Genomic DNA, 17,210 nt, shown 5'->3' with positions numbered 1-17,210 from the left:
TTTAACATCACTCCTTCCCACGTGACTGTGAGCTCTTCAAGTACAGAAGCTGCATGTATGCATAGCCAGTTTTCATCTCTGTATCCTCAATGTTCATACTATTAAATATTCACTCTTCTCCCTCATTTACACGTAAATCAGTGAAAGCCTGGAGAGGTAAACTGAGTCACCCAGCGTTGTACACACTCCCTCTGCCATGGTACTTGTCACTCAGAGTTGCAGTTGTGTGTTTACACTGTGTGCCATGCTTGACTGCAAGCTCCCTGAGGGCAGGAAAACCGATTTGGAGTTGTGTCCCCAGGGTTAGAAGATCATCATGACCAGCAACATCATAGCACTAGGTGCCGGGCACTGTTCTAAGCACCTCTTCATGTGTCAGTCAGTTGAATCCTCCCCTGTAACCTGTGAGATGGGTACCATCACTATCTGAATTTACAGGAGGGGAAACTGCAACGCAGAAAGGTTAACTTACCCAGGGTGGTGCAGCTAAGCAGGGGAGCCAGGCAGTCTGGATCCAGGGCCAGAGCACTTAATCAGTGAGCGGTGCTGCCGCTCAGGCAGAAAGCTTTTGACGCATTTTTGTTGGATTGAATTGAATCAGTAAGACTGGAAATTGAGCAATATTATAGTGCATTATGGGCGGTGACCATAAGTATGCCTTCGAGTTCTACATTCACAGCTGCTTTAAAATGCCATCTAAGGGGGACGGGAGACCCACACCTGCAGGGCACGATTGAATGAGTGGGAGGGAGAGCCTAAGGGAGCCTCTCAGCTCCAAAGCCGTGTAGTCCCTGGCAGTGGGGAGCCAGGATGGGGGCCACGCAGAAGATTGTGAACTGCCATGAGTCCATGGCAGATGGCTCTTAGCACAAGACAGCGCTCAGTTCTCTGACACCCATAGGCTGCCTTGCCTGGGCTCAGTCACCCAGCTGCATCCCGCAGATCTGGATGGGTGGTGTGTGGGGTTTGTCTTGGGTACCAGATCTGGGGATGAGATGAGCAGAGGCTCTCTGGAGCCCTGTGTGGAGCAAGAGTGGCTATGTGTCCAGTCTTAGTGGAGGGAGCATTAGAGATGTCCCTCTGTCCAGGAGGGGGCCATGGGCCGTGCTGGGCCCCAGATCTTTCCTCTGATGGACCCAAATCCTGCAGCTTCTCCAGGCCTCCCAGGGCAGCCGGGCTGCCTGGCATTGGAGTTGGGGGCTGATTGGGGGCTGCTGAGTGCAACAACAGGCTGATTGCCCCAGGGCTCTGCCCTAGAGTACTGACGCCCTGGGCCCCATACTCACTCACTGCATGCTGGTCACACACGAACTGCCTCCTTCCCCCCTCCCCCAGAGGCAGCAGGAGCCGGTGTCCCCCATGGCTGTCCCCAGCTGCTGGGCAGGAGCCGCCTCCCTTCCTCTCTCCCGGCAATGTCGTCTCTGTGCCGTGTTATTGTTGGCCGATGGGAACAAGGTTGAACATCTGCCAGACATCTGCTCATGTCTCCTGTGTGTGCTCCCAAACAGACGGGCAGGAAGCAGCACCACCCTTGGACTAAAGTGCCAGGGGCTGCAAGCTGCCGCACCAGGACACTGCTCAGCTTGCCTGGGGCTGGTGGGATCCCCGGGGAGCTGGGCGGCTGGTGGGAGAGCCCTTGGTGCTACATCCTTCCCCTCCTCCTGAGAAGGGACAGTAGCACGGTCAGGGTCAGGGACATTCAACAGAAGGGGGCCCTGTCGAGGATGGCTGGGAGTGGAGAGGGGAGATATGTTGGAATCTCCCACTGCCCTGGGGAGTCGAAGACTGAGGAAGAGCCTCTACTCCTGGATGGATGTGGGCAAGAGATGGCTTTCTGGGCACCCAGGGAAATAGACATGGAGACAGAGATGCCAGTGCAAGCAGTTTATTTGATGGGGGTCTATTTGAGATGATGTGAAACTGGCAAGAGAGGAAAGTCAATCAAAGATGCTTTAATAAGCAGGTGATGTTGGGGGCACCTGGGACTCCATCCTTCTGGGGAGCCTGAAAGACAGCCTCAGTTCCCCTACCTGGGGGTGGGCGTGCAGGAGATTTATTTTTCGCTCCCCTCTGCCATCATGAGGGCTGCTCTGGGCGCATCGGCGAGCCCGCTGGTGGAGAGGCCTCAGGGCTGGCAGCGCGGAGCCACCGAGAGAAGAACGCTGATGGTGCCTGCTGTCAGGGGAGGAGGGGGAAGGGGGAAGGCTAGTTGGGCAGAGGCATAGGGGTGGTTCCTCTCCTCCCTTCTTGATCTCTCTACCCCCTTCACCGTTAGTTGCCCGCCTCCTGCCCTCTCTCCGGCTCCCTCCCATCACCCTCTCCCTCCCCCCATTTCCATCTCCCTCACTTTTTCCTTTTCCACCTGTACCTGCCTCTCCTCTCTGTCTTCCTTACGTAGCCCTAACCTGGAACAAGCACGGGGTGGGATCATAAAGGAACTTCATTCTGTCTCTCGAGGAAGCGCCCTTCCTCCTGCTCCACGGGGCTCGGTAGTTCCTCCCTGGTCCCCAGGTGAATACTCGACTAGTCCCTTCTGTGGTAAAGGGTCCTTTAACCACTTTATATTGTTAAACACTAAACTTCTGTTTCAATGTAGCAATTACAATGTCATTTTCCCATGGAATCATCCAGTTCTGGACTTGATGGAAAATCGAGCCTTCCTTCCTCCTCCAGCTTGCTGCTCTGCTGGCAGGAGGCCCCGGTGGGTCTTCTCCGCCATCTTACCCACTGCTCTTTCTGACCCTTTTGGGGTTGGAGCTTGGGGGAAGAAAAAGAGATCAAGACATGAGGAACATTCCTTCCTGACAGGCCCCGCTGGGAGACCCAGCTTCCACACTCCTCCATCTTGACAGATGGCCACGGTGAGTGTCTACCTTGTGGGTTTTAGTGAGTCCTCTAGACATGTCTCCCATCCCAGGATCTTACCTAGAGTTTCCTGTTGCAGACAGATGCACCCCTCTCCCTACTCGGCCCCTGGGTATCCCTCGTATTTCTGGATCCTTCCTGCTGAGGTCCGTTTACTCTCCCAGGACACCTGCTGGACAGGACCTAGGATGCCCACATTCTCTCTCTCTCATGGGGCTCACATCTGGCTCACAGGAACAGTCACGGATTCTTAGAGACGCAGTGGATTCTAGGCGTGCAGAGCCATCCCAGTGCAGCCCCTCCGTTTTGTCCTCTAAGCAGCGTCCCTTGGCCTTCCCGGCAGAGGTGGTGCCTTTGCCCTCCCCCTGCACCATCAGATAAGCTCCATGGTAAGGCTCGCTCTCCCTGTCCGTGGCCCCTGCAGGGATCTAGTGAGGATGCTCCACGGGCTGCTCCCTGCGGCGTCCCTAACAAGTAGCCCAGAGCCTGGCATTTAGCTGGCACTCAGTTGGTGCTTATTAAGTGACTGAGTGAGTCCTTTGGGTCTGGGCTGGGAGGGGGCTGGCTGAGCAGACCCCTTGCACAAGCACCTCAGAGGAACCTTTTACTGAGGCTGGAGTTTAAGGTCAGATCCAGTTCCCCACCTGCTCTGTAGCGTTCGATGACATCCATAGGGGAGAGGGGGCGCGTACGGGCTGGACCAGGAGACGAGTCTGAGACAACGGGAATGCGAATGACAGCTTTGCCTCTTTGTTTTGTTTTGTACCGAATGAGCCACTGAGAGAACTTGATGATCTGATGGAGAGAATTAAGATACACACTTTTGCTTCTGTACACTCAGGTATTGGGGTGACGAGTTTCTCTGGGTTCTGGTTTTCTTTTTCCACTTGGTGTCATGTTAGTTTGACCCACTGGTGCAAGTTAGGTTTCTTCTAACCACCCCCTCTTGGCCACATCGTCATCGCCAAGTCTTCCTCAATCCCCCACGTGTTCTGGTTCCTTTTCTATAGTTTTCCAGGGACGTTAGTTTTCAAGGAAAGACTTTTGGCCAGAAGGGTATTGATTTGGTCAAGTCCATAACCATGACTTCTGTTGCTTCCACCGTTGCAGGAAGCAGGTGGCCCAAGAGAAGGCGCTTAAGATGAAGTGTGGTTGGAACCTGACTGATAGCAAAATGTTTAAAAAATAGGGGCAAAAGAGCTGTTTCAATCAAAAGCATCCTTACAAGGTGTGTTCATTTTACTTGTTCATTCATTCCTCGAGCCCCTGCTTGTGGTCCAGGTATTGGGGATGGATATTACTTGGCTGGCACATTCCTGAAAAAGAGTTCATGGCGTCTTCACCCTGTGCATGAACACCCCACATGACAAGAGAGCGCTTGTCCCTGTCACCTCTCAAGACTCGTTCATTCCACGTCCCTGCTTGCACCTTGCTTCACACCTCCAGGCACGGACTGTGGACCTTGTTCTATTATGAATCTTGTCTTGTCTCCACGCTTACCTCTAATCTTGGTTCCTATCCACCAGGAACCTTCTCAACCTTCCTGCCTTCTTGTCCCTCACTGGGGTCCCCTGGGACCCATGACATAGGATGCTTGAGGCTGCAGAGTTCACAGTTTTGTGAAATAGAGAAATAAATGGGGCAGGGTTGGGACATTTACTCACACTGCAATCTGGATGTGCAAAGCAAAGAACTTCTACACTCTGCAGCCACTGTGATTTTCTTCACAAAGCCCTACCTTCCTTAAAGGGATGAGGGGGAGGGAGCTAGTTAGAACGAATTGACCCTGGAATCTTATTCCACTGCAGTAATTCAAACATCACCTTAGGTAAAAATTCTGGTCTCTTAAGTTTGTCCTCATGGTCTTTCTCTATCCCAAGATGGCATTTGGGGTATGTGGAGGGCTTGCCAGGTGTGCATGGCAGGTGGGGAGCAGGCAGGTCCTCGAGTCTGTGGTCTGTCCTGTCGGATCCTCAGATCCTCGCTGAGCTCTGCCCTGGGGCACCTGGTCTGCTCTGCTCCCTGGACTGGTAACTACTGAGGGGCGGACCAGCTCCCTCGCCTGGCATTTGTGGACCTGACGATGGGAGTCTATGGTTGGAGTGATTAGTGATCAGGCCTCTCCTTTGGCTTGGTCAGAACTTCTTGGTCCTTCCTGGTTGGCGTAGCATCACCTCAGTTCTCCGTGGCACTGTGGCTGTCCTAATGCCTTCGAGTATAAGCCTCTTCGTCCCTGCAGCGGGGACCTCTCTGCTAAGCAGTCCAGCCAGACCCTCAGCTGACTTCTGCTTGTCCTCTTCAACCAACGGAACCTCTTCATCATGGGCACAGCACAGAGGGATGGGAGGCAACTCATTAATGCTAAACTCAAGGGCTCCCTCCCTAGTCCTGCCATTTCTCAAGTTCACTCTGATGGGATATCCCTCTGGGTCGTGTGGGTTGTAATCTCCTTTTGGTCGTGCCTGAGAGGTGGGTCCAGCTTGAATTGGGCAAAAGCATTTTCCTCCACTTGCCTAAGCCGTAAGGGTCAAGGTATTGCATCCCTTCCCCTTTTCTTGCTTATCTCCCCTCCTGTCCATTAGCCTTCGGGACCAGAGGTGTGGCTCCAATTTCTTCACTTCCTCTACATCCTGCCCTCTCTTGGGCAACATCCAAGTCTCCTTCATAGGCCAGAGGTATTTTCTCGCTCTTCTGGACTATACTAAGGAATTTTCCATCCAGACCTGCTTCCTGATAAGCCAGGGAGAAATGGGGCCGGAAAACCAATTGGGGAATCCCTTTCTGGCAACAGATCTAGTTTATTGGAACACTGTGTGACTGGAGATCCAGAAATCCACATTAATACTTTAAACAATATGACTACTATGGCCAAAGGCTACCAGTACATACATAGGACTGTGGGAAAACAGAAAGGGGAGAGACTCTAAGATTCTTTTGGGATCAGGAAGGGTTCTCCTAGTAAAGGCCAGCCCAGTAGAAGGAAGGGTCTATACATTTGTGTATAATCTTGAAAGAAACTTTTTTTGATTTTATTTTTTATTGAAGTGTAGTTGATTGACAATGTTAGTTTCAGGTGTACAGCAAAGCAATTCAGTTATACAGATACATATTTCCTTTTCAGATTCTTTTCCATTATATGTTATTACAAGAAATTGAATATAGTTTCCTGTGCTGTACACTAGGTCCTTGTTGTTTGTCTGTTTTATATATAGTGATGCATATCTGTTAATCCCAAACTCCTAATTTATCCCTCCCCCATTGAAAGAGATTCTTGAAAGGGCCATACAGAGAATGTAGATTTCAAAGGGGCAAGTCAGTTGAACTGTTAAGAACCATATCCATCCCCCAAGCAACTGGATCGCCTGTTGATTTAAGTATTTGTAGTTCTCTTCTGGTGGCAGAGTGATGAATACTCAATGTAGAAAATTGAGGAAAGTAAAATAAGTGTTTCTAATTTTCAGTGGGTTCTCTTAACAGATACCTTATATGCCACAGAGTGCTTCCAGATTCATGTCAGACTTTATGTGAGCAAGCAAGTGAGGTGTTGTGTGAAAGCTCTGAATTTGGTGATGAATTTGTGATTGTAATGTACACTACGTTATTCTGACTAATATAGAAATTGATAGTAAATGTGAGACTCTGCTGTAGCAAAAACCTAAGATGCGTGGCATGGACATGTTGGCGAGGTAACCGGCGGTGAGGAGGCGGGCTGGGGGGGCCCCGCCCGCTCCTGTGATGCCGCGGTGAACTGTTTATGCCTGGTCTCCTGCGATTACTTGGAGAGCACATTTCGTTCCTAATGAGCTTGTACCTCTGGAGAAAGCGGTTGGAAAATAGAATGTTGGTAGTTTGTGGGTTGTTCCTGGCAGTGTTTAACAAGGTGTTACAAGGAAGAGATGCACACAGAAAAGAATCGGCCGGTTTCCAAGAGTAATAAGAGGGAATGGAGAAAGGCCAGGAATGAAGGTTGGAAAAGTTAGCTACCTCTAGATGGTAGAGTCAGAAATGGGATTGAGAAAGACTTTGTGAGAAGCCAAAGGCAAATTCAGATTCAGGGTGTGGTACCCAAGGTGGTGTCCAGTTAGAATCAGGGCAAAAATCAAATGAAAGGTGTGGGTCTAACACCTATTATTAAAATTTCCCTCTGGTTATACTGTCTCAGAGCAAATAGAAGGCTGTGACCTTCGCACTGGTTGCTGGAGGTTGCCTTAAGGCAGCCACTGTTGTATTGAGTGAAAGAGGCTTGGGAGGGGGTGTGGAATAAAAAAAATAAAGCAGATCTGGGGACCAAGTCTTGAAAGGACAATGGGTGTGGTTCCTGGAAGATGAAACTGGAAACTGACTACTGAGTTTGAGAGTCATACTGCCAAAAAAAAAAAAAGTCCTGTCCTTAAAAAGCCTGTGATTATTTGAGACCTTTAACCCTATGATCACCCTGCGATTCCATCGAAAACTCTGCGGCCCCCAGGGAGGACATACTTTCCTAGTCTACTTCACATGTGGCCAAGGAGTCAATGGAAAAGGAAGAACTTTCCAAAACATGTCCTTGGAGAGCAATCAACAACACAGTGCCCTCCCGAGAGCAAACCCGAGGACTGATCAGGGAACACGCCCTCTCCCCAGGCTGGAAGTCTTCACAGTGGCTGGCCAGGAGGGTTTCAGAAGACCTATGGACCAGTGACTCCTGGGTGCCTCCCGCCTTCCTTCTCTTTGAATGGAGATGCTATGACTATTGTCCTGCCCCTAAAGCACTGAATGCTAGGGGTATAGAGGGCAGCTAACGTGACTTTAGATCAGCACTTGGCAAATGCCACTGGCCAAATCCAGCCTGCTGCCTGGTTTTGTAAGTAAAGTCTGCTTGGAGCATAGCCATGCCCATTCACTTGCAGATTGTGGGTGACGCCTTCTGGGCTCCAGAAAGCAGAGTTGAATAGTTGCAAAAGAGACCTTATGGCTCACAAGTCTAACATATTTACTCCCTGGCCCTTAAGAAATTAAAGTTTGCTGACCACTGCCCTAGAAGGATAGTCCTCCGAACAGAGAGCAGCCGCGTCTGGTTTGATGGAGAGACCACTGAGCTTTTCCCTAATGATTCGTAATATGGAGCATCTTTTCATGTACTCGAACTGCTGTTCTGCCTGACGTAACATGCATCACACCTATGTAATAGTTTAAATAAAAGTGAGTTTATCCTTGTCTACTGTTATTCAATTATACGATTTTATACTTATGAATAGCTTCCCATACTGTGTAAAATAGTTTTTGAAACATGACTTTTTAATAACTTCCTAATACTTCATCGGGTTATTTCATTTTAATGGTGTACAATGCTTGGGAAGGGATGATGAGAAAGACAAGTTCATGCATTGCGTGGAAAAGGATCACTGAGTGCAAGTTTTCTGAAATGCAGTTTAGCAACGTGTTTATCTCCTGTGATCCAGCAATTCTATTTCTGGAAACGTATTGTCAGGGAACAATGAGAGATGTAGACAAAAATCGAAGAACCAAGATTTTTGTTGTCGCTTTATAATATCAAAATTGAATATCATCTCAATGTTCAACAGTAACCAAATAGTTATGTAGATGAGGGTGCCTCTCCAGGCATTGCCTGTTTGCTGATGTGGCTTGTTTAGTGTGGGGGGCTCGCAGCTTGAGACACAGAACATAGATGTGATCTAATAACTGGCAGATTGGGTGCCTCTGTCTTTCACACTGTACCTGCTCATTGCCAGCTGACTGCCTTGGATTAGGGACGGGGCTGGCCAAGATTGGTCTCCTTTTCATTTCTTTGGCAGCTCATGACTTCTGGCTGCAAAGATTCTTCAGATGGTCTCTTGGACATCAAACAGCGACAGCCCAACATTTGGTTACATAAAGTGCAAATGAATCATGAACACGTGGATTATATTTCCGTTCAAATACACAGGGATTTCAATTTATGGGAAATGGGCTGTGGGCTGCACAAATTAGCACTAGGTTTGGGAAATGGGTTGAATCCCTGACCAGATCCTCAGCTTGGTTACGTCCATCTGTCCTTCCCCCCAGATCCCCTCCTTGACACCCTAGAAATGACAGCTGTTTCGTTCCAGGGGAATGCTAGTCTTTCCTCCAAGAAAGATGGGAGGCCGACTTAATTTGCCAGAGGTTCCTGGAGTTTATTTCTTTTGTCCCAAAGCCAGCAAAGACTAAACAAAATACAAAATGGACCCTCCCTTCCCCTTGGCTTCTGTGTTGGAACTTTCTTAATTTTTATTTCTTTCTTTAGTTTCTTCTCTGTCTTGAGGTTGCATGTCTCTTCCATTGCTTGTCCCTTAAATGTGGGCATTTCCCAAGGCTTCATCCTGAGCCCCTTGTTCTTATTGTACCTTCTACGTTATTTTAAATCTGGGCCCTTGCCTTTGACTACTTTTTCAACACCGCTGAGGCTCAGATTTCTATCCTGAGGCCAGATCTCTCTCCTGACCCCCAGCTCCTGCATCCGATGCCCACCAGGCAGCTCTATGCTGTGTAGCCCACTCACCAACTAACTGCAAGAGTATTATGCTCTAAGAATAACTGCTTCTAAAAAAACTTAATTTAAGTTATGCTCTCAGATAATTTTAAATAAATGGCGAGAAATGGGAAAAAGTTGATTGACCTGTCAATCAGTCATTAACAGGCAGCAGTCCAAAAATGATGAACAGTCCGTCCAAACCACTCTCACCCTTTTCTTCCTCATTCCAGCTGTTCCCTCTGCTTTCACGATTTTAATAACTGGAAGGGCCAGTCCTCAGCGGCCAATGCCATTGTTTAATTGGTGCGGGAAGCCTTGAGTGCTGGCACGCCAGGCACGGAGTTAGATAAGGGAGTGTGGAGATGATTAAGACCCAGTGAACTTACAGCCTAGGGGTAAAGGGGCATGTAAGTGAATGACCATAGGACCCTGGAAAGCGCAGCATTAGAGATATACAGAGGCCCTTCCACAGCATGAGAAAGGGGCACAGTCACATTGGAGATGGGGGCGTTCAAAGGAAGCTTTTAGAAGGATGAGACCTGAGCTGAGGCTCGAAGGGTGAGTCAAGTAAAGTCAGAGAGGGGACAGCACGTGCAGAAGCGTGGAGGTGAGAAACAGCAAGGGGCGGGGCAGACAGCTGGCACGGTTTCAGTGCAGTTGGAGTTTGGAGTCTGAGGCAGGTGAGGGCTTGGCTGTGGCTGCAAGGGTGCACGGGGTCATGGAGGTTCTTCCCTCTCTTGCTCATCGGTGTGGATTTCATCAGATAGTTTCTGTGGAGTCCAGAGAAGTGCTAAGTAGAAAGTATAAAGGTCTGATTTCTGTGGCTGTGGGAGAGGATGTATTTGAGGACAGCAAGACAGAGGAAGGCAGAAGAGTTAAGAGATGCTAGGCTGGCTACATGGTATGGGAGCCTCAGCCCAGGAGCAGCAGAGGGAACAGACAGCAGTCGGTGCATTTGAGAGATGTTTGGAATGTCCACTGGCAGGACTTGAATTGGAAGCAGAGGTAAGGGAAAGGAGTCAGGAAAAGCTGGCAGCTATCTGGCTTGGGCGATAGGAGGGAAAACGCAGGAGGTTTCAGGAGCATTTTCTGTATGTTGGATTGTGGTTCCTGGACCCCTCCTGTTTTGTGTCTCCGCGCCGTTGTGCTCGCTGCTTCCTTGGCGCAGCCGGGCTCAGCATCCTAGCTCACCTGAACTCACCTGATGAGAGTCCGCTCACCAGTCCAGAGCCTCTCTGACCTGCCTCTGCGGGGTCTGTGCCTTCGCCTGTCCTCCCGCATCTCCCAGGACCAGGCTTTACCCCCAGACCCACCCCGCTGCAATGCAACTGTCTCTGTCCCTTCTGTCACTCTCCATTCGACAGCTCCTCAAGACGGCAGCCCAGTGGCCACTCGGTTGCTGTTTGCTGACTGCTGAATGCCGCTTGAGAAGAAGTGAAAGTTGTTCTTTCTGGTTATAGAAAACTCCATCCCTTAGCGAGGCGAGGACAGCGCGGAGGACAGCCGAGTTTTGATTTTGTGGCAGTTGCTCCAGCGTGGTCTCAGGGAGGACCGCAGCATGCTGGTGACCATCTGACGGTGTGACTTGGGGCTGGAACAACTTCTCGGGGCCTTATCTGCCTATTTATTTGGTGAGGGGGAGGTGTCACCTGTGCAAGTGACGGCCAGCTCTCTGGAGGCAGGTCCACTGAGCACAGGGCGTGGGCTCAGGCCTTTCAGAGACCCGCCGGGGAGGAGAGGGGCTGAGGGAAGCGCTGAGCATCCGCAGGAACAGCACAAAGGTAACAAGAGGCTGCAGGGAGGGGAGCTCAGTGGTGGGGCTTTTCTAAGCCTTTCCCCTGCTTCTCATCAGCACAGGATAAGTGTCAGCTGCATATGGGATCCCTGGAAAGGACAAGGGAAGCAGATGATTAAGGCGTTGAGGACAGAGGGGCAGAGGACGAGCCTAGGGCAGTGGAAAGAAGAGGAAAGGAACAACAGCCTCAAAGAAGCTGCGTGCCGTGTCCCCTGCAGACGGCGCGGGCTCGGAGGCCACCACCCACGTGAGCTCCAAGCCTGCAGGGGGACTGGTGCTGGGGAGGCGCCGGGCTGACGGCCTCCCTGGTGATCCTGCAGGCTCCGTGGCCAGTGTAGGGGGCCAGGAAGGCGTGAAATGGCCCGGGAGGGGTTGGGAAGGCACCCTGGAGGGAGGGAGACGGCATTTGAGGCCAAGCTTAACACCACCTCCTCCACGAAGTCTAGTCTGTGTTCCCATCGCTGGAGTTCCTGTCCTTCCTTGAGCTCACTGCGGACCCTCTGGCCAGTCCAGTCCACCCCCACGCTGTGTCCTCAGCTCCCCGACGTCCTCTCTGTCTGCCCTTTGGACACAGGCCTGGGGTCTGGTCTTTACAACTTGGCTCGTGGGCTTCCCTTGAAAAGTGATCTCTGGCCTTCAGTGCCGACTCTCTGTACTTGAGACCGCCTCGGAGATGAGACCTGGCCTCGGGTGGACCCTGGGCCCCTTTCAGGGCGGCATCCTTCCAAGCACATCCAGTTCTCCTGGAGGGAGTAGTCCTTCGTCTCCCTGGCTTAGCACTCTCTGTCAGCCTCCACCTCAGCCTTCCCCCCGCGCTGCTGCCTCCCCCGACTCTCCCAGCTGGACCACTGAGCCACCTCTCCGCTGGAGGACTAACCTGACCTGGGGCAGGACGAGCAAGCTCGCTCACCCCTCCAAATGGTGGGCTGATTACCTCCCTTCCCCTCCAAGGGAGAGGAGATGTGATGCCCCAAAGTTACCACCCAGAGTTTTCATGTCAGTTCTGGTTCCCAAGCCATTCCTGTGCCCTCACCACCCCCTGGGCCCCGCTTGCCTCCTGCAGCCCTGCCGGGGCTGGGACTGCAGTGAGTGTCCTTCCTGTTCCGTGGGCTACAACGGACAGCCAAGCCGAAGCGCCTTGGAAATCCGTGTTGGTCTGAGCTGACTACCCGATGCCGGGTGTCTTTGTGAGTTTCTTCCCTGTGGCCTGTGCTTGCCTCTCAGTTGTTCTTGGGGCTCATATGTGGTCAGCTTAATATTTGTGGAATTTTGTGTGTTGGCCATGGGTCAGTAATGATACAGATGCATATGTATGGGTGTTTATATATGTGTGTGTCTGTAAAGCACACACACACACGCTCTCAGAGCAAAACTCTTGCAGTGAAATAGGAAAAGCCTTCCAGAATAAAGCCTTTATACCATGGGGTCTGCAGAAAATGTTTTATAATAAATTAAAAATACAAGACGGGTTAAGATATTTGTAGATGTGCTTTCACAAAGATCGAGTGTGTGAAAGACTGACAAAGCTAGTTCCACCCATCTCTGTGATTTGCAGGATGTCTCCCTGTGTGGGGAGCTCCTGTGGACAAAGGAGACTGACCAGGGCATCACAGGGCTTCTCTGCATGGTCTTCATGTGCAGTGGACTGGTCACCAAGGGGCAGTTGAAAGGGACTCTGGTGGCAGAAGAGTGGCAGGAGTGGGTGGGCCTGAGGATGCTCGCATTTCTGTGATCCTCTGTCCTTCAGCGAGTCCTTTTCCCTTCTAGGCCTCTATGTTCCCTTTTGTGTGGTGAGGGGGCTGCTTTAGGACTGCTGTTTTCCAGATGTGCTGGGCGGGGCTCTAAGGGGGCTGCCTGAGAGGTAAAGGGGGATGCTGGAGGCCAGGGCAACAGACTTGCCACCTGCCTTCAACCAGAACAACTTCACGCTGATCTATTGTATCTACTGATGTTCCACATGAAGTGTTTCATAAAAAGGGTCTGGTCCTCCTAAAAGCTCTCGGACTGTCCTTAGCTCATCCCTAAGCCCTCCCACCTCTGACTTTCGTGGTTCTATGTGTTGGCTCCCCCACGGCTTGGAGTGGGTACCAAAGATCCCTGCCTTCCCCTCGGGGGTCACGTGGGATAGGTCCTTGTCACTGATGCAGTTATCTGTTTAGTTCTTGATTGAGACACCGTCATAGGCAAGTTTCTGACCTTTACATGAGAGTACCGGGTGCCTCGCCTCTATCATTTCTTAGTTCTGTGACCCCGGGCAAGCCTCTCAATGCCCCTGAGCCTCTCAGCGCATCTCCACCTCCATAAAATGAGGAAGCAATGAGGATTAAACAGTGCTGTATGCCATAGGGTGTCTCCCTGTGTGGGGAGCTCCTGTGGACAAAGGAGACTGACCAGGGCATCACGGGGCTTCTCTGCATGGTCTTCATGTGCTCTTTCTAATCTGTGCGGAGAATGAGTACGGACCATCCTTGTTAGAGCCTTAACAGTTAAGCAGGCTGCGTGGTATCCAGCGCTGCCATGGTGACCTGCTGGAATTTCAGCACCTTTCCCTGGGATTTGGGGTCACCAGGTTAGAGAACCGGTCTGTGCTTTTGCACATCTTTGAATGTTGTAGGACGTTCAATTTGTCCTTAAAATAAATAATTGAAAATGGTAAAGCGTTGTAAATACCATAAACTGGCACAATAGGCTGTTTCTATAACTTTCTGAGAGCGAAAGTGAAATTTCAAGTCAGTAAACGTTTTAAAATGAATAGGCTGGCTGAACAAGAACATTGATTTTTTAGGTGCATTTACCATCCACAGGGACAAGGACATTTGGGTTAATGATTATACATCAGACCGAAAAATAGGTTACTGGCTTTCACGGAGCCACCCTGGGCTCCCTTGGGGTCACTGTCGCGCAGGCCGTCACACGTCCCTCCTGTCAGCCTCTCCTTTTTCTGGGAGGTTCCATTCCCACTCCCACCTGCGGGCATGTGTGAGAGACAGTCCTGACCATTTCTGGTGATGGAACAGGCCACTGGCCACACAGGCCCTGATGGAGAATGAAGAGGCAAAACCTTAGAGGTTTGTGACATTGGAGTGATGCCTGCGAAACAATGACTTAGCTCATTCCTCAGTGTTCAGTGTGAACTGACAGTGTCAGCAGGGAGCTGAGATGCCTAGATAAAGGGGAATGGGAGGACGTGGGCTGTGGGAACTGGGCCCTGGGCTGCTGTGGCCTGGCCCTTGGGAACGCCACAGACCCATTCTGTAGGAGGGCAGCTGGAGCTGGACTTGGTTTGGGCTGTTCCCTCAGGGAAAGGCGCCCACGTCGGAACCTGGTGGGCGCATAGCTTGCAGTTTGGGAGAATGAAGCAGGGACAGGTGTCACAATCCATTCTCCAAGCTAGGGGCCCCTAAATTAGATGGAATACACCCGGAAGGACAGGCTCTGGGTCCAGTAGGGAGTGGACAGGCTGGTCAACAGAAGCAGGAGGAAGGCTTTGCAGGCCTGGCCAATTCCCTGGAACTCGGGAGCCTTGGGGTGCACTCCAGGCATGGCCCATCCTGCACCCACAACAGTGAGGATCATCGTGGGCTCACCAGCCAAGTGCTCTGAGCCTCCAGCATCCCGGCTGCCTGCTCAGAACTGCCCCCGGCCTGTCAGTCTCTCCTTTGTTTGGGAGGTTCCATTCCTACTATGTTGGCTGCCAGGGCATCTGGTTCTCTCACCATGAAGGTAACCCTGCTTCCTCCGCATCTAACTGTCCAGAGCTCCCTGGGTCAGCTGGCGCGTTCAGGCATCTTGGGTACCTCTTCAAGGCACAGGGAACTTTCAGCTACACTCTATCCCACCCCAGCCACCACCCCCTCCACCGTAGGAGACTTGGGATTGTCCCAGGATCTTGGTCTGAATATCCCAGGCGGACATTTCCACCCCAAGTAGGCTCAGGACACTCAAATGTGATTCTTTCCTCCCAGCATTTCAGGCAGAAGGTGGGATGAAGATCTCTGTGCTGTCTTGTCCCCAGTGTGTACTGCCCCTGTGTCTTGGTGCCAACTAGGAAGGGGGAGAGTGAGGGATTCCTTCTCAGGCCCCAGCCTGTGGTCTGTGAACTCCATCCTCCCTCCAGTTAGGCAGACTTCTATCTTCTTTTAAATAAGAAAATAGCTTTGCTTATATCATCGTGTGAACACAACTCAAATCTGTGGGTTGATGGTATAATTTTTGTGCTTTGTATCCTCCAGGCTTTGCTCTTTGTAGTCAAAGCCAAGCTTTTGGCATTGGAGAAACAAACAAAATGAAAGCAAATCCAAAAGTGTTAGTTTCTGATTGCTGCTGTAACAAATTGCCACGAAATTAGTGGCTTAAAACAATACAAAGTAAAATCTTACAGTTCTGGAAGTCAGAAGTCCAAAATGGGTCTCGCTGGGCTAAAATCAAAGTGTTGGCAGAGTTAGTATTTCTTTCTGGAGACTGGAGGGGAGAATCTTTTCCCTTGCTTTTCCTAGATTCTGGAGGCCACCTGCATCCTTGGCTTATGACCCCCTTCTTTGTCATCAAAGACAGCAATGTGGCTTCTTCAATTCTGTTTCTGACTCTGACCTCCTCCTCTACCTCCCTTGTGATTCCATTGGGCCCACCTGGATAATCCCTTTGTTTTAAAGTCAGCTGATTAGCAACCTTAATTCCCTTGCTGTGTAATACAGCATGTTCACAGCTTCCTGAGAACAGCCACGTGGGCATCTTTGGAGGGGCTGTTATTCTGCCTACCAATCAAACAATAATAATTCATTTGTCAAAGGCTTAATTCATATGATCACAAGCTATGGCTTTCAAAATTACAGCCTTTGCTGTTGATTGAACAAAGTCTACTTTGTTCCAACGCCAATGACTCGACTTAAATTTTTTTTAATTTAAAAATGTTTTATCATCCTTTAGGTGATATGAATTGAAAGCTATTGCTTTTCTCTGACTTGTGGGGAGAAAATAATGGATATTGGAAAGCCCAGTGGATGTTGGGAAGCTCATGAAGGGGAAAAAAAAAAAACCAATTTGACTTCTCCAGATTTAATCTTGTTTTTATGTATATGGATCATACTACACATTCTGTGTTTATAACCTGATTTAATTCACTTAGCAATGTAATACAGACATCTTTCTATGACAATAAAGCTTACTTTATTACATCATTTTACTTTCTGCAAAGTATTCTCTATTTATCGAGCCAGCTTCGCATGGTTGCCGCCGCCGGGTACCACTAGAATGCAAGGCCAGTTTCTGGCCCTCGTAGTGCTGCATGCATCGTATAGCTGTAGCATCCTGCAGGTTCATGGCCCGGGCAGATAACTGGTTATCCAGAGCAAGGTAGAGCAGGCGGCAGAGTGGTGCCAGCTCTGGATCCCAGCCCTCATCCTGGGATAAGGATGACTCTCAGGGAGCTGTTCTGACTCCAGGTGCTGATAGCAGAGGTTTTTTCTGGCAACCTGCAGCACAGCCTTGGGAAATGATTATTGAAGGGATGTGTGGGGGGAAAGCCGGGGGGGTTTACAGTGATCACAGTGACCTGGAGGTGGTTTGACCAAGTGATGGTGGCTCTTTAAGACTTCAGATGTGGGAATGCCATCGGTCAAAGGGCCAGAGGCAGCTATGGCCCTTCAGAAGATCTGGGCCCCCTGGCAGGTGACAGGTAACCTAGGAACTGGACCGGGGTCTGTTTTGCTCGCTTCCCTGGCGAGTTTTTCTCTCTCTCAAACAGAGCAGCCTTTCCCTTCCGTCCGCTCTCTACATTGCTGTGTCCCGAAAACCATCACATTCTTCCCCAGTTTTCAGCTCTGACTCTTTGCCCACTTATTGTATATTCTTTTGGTCTTTTTGGTGGGGGAATCCAAGGATTTATTTAACCCAGCAATCAAATTGGCCATTTAAAATAATAGTACGTCTTGTCCAAGTCTAAAAATAAACCCCCCTGGTATGGGAAGGCTAGCAAGGGGAAGTTGGGTAGAGCAGGCTGGAGACATTTTATATCCCAGTTCCCCGGGGTGAGCGCCCACTTTTCTTTCATCCCTCCTT

General features: G+C 50.4%; 1 protein-coding gene across 1 annotated transcript in view; it reads left to right on the top strand.

Annotated features, from left to right (window-relative positions):
* IL16 (interleukin 16) overlaps nucleotides 1-17,210 on the top strand; it is a 116,058-nt gene that overhangs the window by 3,486 nt on the left and 95,362 nt on the right. The window lies entirely within an intron of this gene.

The sequence above is a fragment of the Vicugna pacos genome, chromosome 27 (assembly GCF_048564905.1).
Source record: "Vicugna pacos chromosome 27, VicPac4, whole genome shotgun sequence".
In the NCBI taxonomy this organism is placed as follows: domain Eukaryota; kingdom Metazoa; phylum Chordata; class Mammalia; order Artiodactyla; family Camelidae; genus Vicugna; species Vicugna pacos.
The sequence above is the reverse complement of the archived record's forward strand: the minus strand, read 5'-3'. Positions and strand labels throughout refer to the sequence as shown.